Here is a 3,058-nt window from a genome sequence, read left to right as displayed (position 1 = left end):
TGGAAATTTATATTCATTAAATAAAAGTTAAAAAAAATAAAATAAAACCTTAAAAATCAATTCAAGTGTGGTTTGTTTCAAAAATAGATATGCAGGATCTTTGACATTCTTCTCTTCAGAAATTGGGGTCTAACTTCCCTCCAGATGTCCCCTCAGTATGTATAGATTCAGTCCCTTGCTTTTAAGAAGGATATTCTGGTTGAATTAATATTGGATTTTTGACATTTAATCACAGAAGGCATGTGACATCCCCCTTGTCCTTCTCTTAGATCACTTGCTAATAGCCTTATCATGAAGACACTGAACATGGTTTCAACATGGTTGAAACTGATGGAGAGGTTCACCTGAGGAATAGGTTTCTTGCCAGCAGTTTGTGAGAGGCCAACTTGGAAGCAGAGCCCTCAGCAATCAAGCTCTTAGTTAAAAACTTGTGTGTGATTCTTCAGGCCTGACCACAAGCAATGGCAAAGGGCTTCTCTCGCATGCCTCTTGAGTGAAAGCTGCCCTTTTCATACCAAATATGGATTCCTTGGCAGTCACTGAAAGAAGTTGCAGTCAAAAACCTGGGCCACATGGCTAGCTGTGTGCCCTTAACAGTTGTATTACCGGACCTGGGAGACACCATCACTTCTTGGACTCATCCTCTTCAGGTGCTTCTTCTGAGCCCTCCTTTGCAGGGAGAGGAGGAGGAGAACAAATGTTTATTTGACTGTTTCTTTACTCATTTTATTTACAAGGCAGAGAGAGAGAGAGAGAGAAGGATCTTTCATCTACTAGTGCAGTGTTCAAATACCGCAACAACTGGGGCTAAATCCAAATGAGTCTTCCGCGTCTGTGGCTAGGATCCAAGTACTTGAGCCATAATCTGCTGCCTCCCAGAGTGTGCATTAGCACGAAGCCAGTGTCAGAAATAGAATGAGGACTTGAACTCAGCCCCTCCAGCAACATCTTAACAACTGTACCAAATGCACACCCAGGAGAAATAACTATTTAAGACTTTTTCCAACTCTGACTTAGAACTCAACACTTTTCCATACCTAGCTCTCTCTTCCCTTTTCCATGAGTCAAAACCACTCAATTGGGTCTGGCTCAGATTCTGGACCTTAAAACTTTGTGTGAGAGAGTAAATGTCTCGTTTTCAACCATTAGGTTTTTGGGCAATTTTTAACATCACATTATATAGCTAGCATATTAAGAAAGAGGTCTGTTAGGAGGTAGACTAAGAAAGGCATTATAAAATCTTCTAATACGTCTGCAGGCCTTGATGTGCTTATATGAGAGGGGTAGAGACTGAGTTGTGTGTGCTCAGGTTCTTTCAAGCTCAACCTCAGGAAAGTCATACCTCCTTCCCCAAGGGAGCACATAAAAGGAAATCATCTTAGAAATGATCCAAAATAGTATTCTGGTGAGACTGTTTTTTCCACATGTTGCTACAATAGTTAATATGCTGGGAAAAATTTGTAGACCATGATATCAGCAATGTTATTACGTTTCTTAGTCCATCAGTACTGCTAATACAAAAATACCATAAACTGGGTGGCATATAAACAATAAGCATTTATTTTTCGCAGTACTGATGACTATAAAGTTCAGGGTCAGGGTCCTGGCAGATACAGTGTCAGGTGAGGGCTAGTTCCTTATAGTTCTGACAGATGGCCCCTTCGCACTGTGTGCTCACTTTACGGACCGGGAAAGACAGCCCCCACCCCCACTCTTGGAATCCTTTCAGAAGGAAATAATCCCATTCATAAGAGTTCCATCCTCATGACCTAATCAACTCATAAAAGTTTTACCTCTACCATCCCATTGGGAGTTAGATTTCACCATATGAATTTGGGTGGAGACACAAACATTTGGAACATAGCAACATGTCTGTGGACACCAGTGACTATGATTCTTAGCAAAGAGTAGGAGGCAATTGGTGAAGGGTAGAGGTATTTGTCAAGACTGAAGTGCTAAACATATTACTGTGAAATGGTATATCTTCCATTTAATGCCAATTATTTGTGATCAATATCCATTTTCTTTGAGACATTAAAAGATTAGTAATTAATTTCAAAGAAAAAAGTGTGAATTATATAAAAGTACCTCCAAGTTCTTTACATTCTCAACCTTGAACTGATCTACTTATTAATTTTATTTAGTTAGCAATATTGGGGGACTATTAAGTGTTGGACTATGTGCTAAGTATGATGGACACAGCATTGAACAAAACAAATAGACATTATTTCTGCATTTGAAAAGTTTGTAGTCTGGCCTGCACCGCGGCTCCCTTGGCTAATCCTCCACCTGTGGCACCTGGCACACGGGGTTCTAGTCCTAGTAGTAGTACTGGTTGGGGTGCCGAATTCTGTCCTGGTTGCTCCTCTTCCAGTCCAGCTCTCTGCTGTGGCCCGGGAAGGCAGTGGAGGATGGCCCAAGTCCTTGGGCCCTGCACCTGCATGGGAGACCAGGAGGAAGCGCCTGGCTCCTGGCTTCAGATCAGCACAGCGCGCTGGCTGTGGTGGCCATCTGAGGGGTGAACCAATGGAAAAGGGAAGACCTTTCTCTCTGTCTCTCTCTCTTTCACAGTCTAACTCTGCCTGTCCAAAAAAAAAAAAAAAAAAGAAAAGAAAGAAAGAAAGAAAAGTTTGTAGTCTAGAGAGGAAAACAGCCATCAGTCAAAAAATTATAACAACAATATTTGCCCAATGATAGATACTAAGAAGGGAAATAAACCTAGGTGGGAGGTAAGGAAGACATCTTTGTAGAAGTAATATTTCAGCTGAAATTTGAAAAAAAAATAAGTAGGAGTAGGTAAAGTCAGAATGGCACAGAGATGGAACAGGTTGTTTGAGTGTAAGGAGGTAGCTTGTGTAACTGCCACCTTGCAGGAGCTAATATGATGATATCATTAGCCATGAAAGGTTGTGTTGTGTCTATATCTAATGAAGAGTTTAGAAGTCGATAGGGTTTCCTCAAACAGTATATATTTGGCCAGTATAAAAAATGGATTCTAGCAATGGAAATTTATTTGCCTAGAGTATTCAATAATGGCAATGACAGCCAAAGTTTCAAT

Source organism: Oryctolagus cuniculus, chromosome 14 (assembly GCF_051225735.1).
Source record: "Oryctolagus cuniculus isolate XC-2025 breed Fujian yellow rabbit chromosome 14, ASM5122573v1, whole genome shotgun sequence".
Classification (NCBI taxonomy): Eukaryota; Metazoa; Chordata; class Mammalia; order Lagomorpha; family Leporidae; genus Oryctolagus; species Oryctolagus cuniculus.
This window is presented reverse-complemented; position numbering follows the sequence as displayed.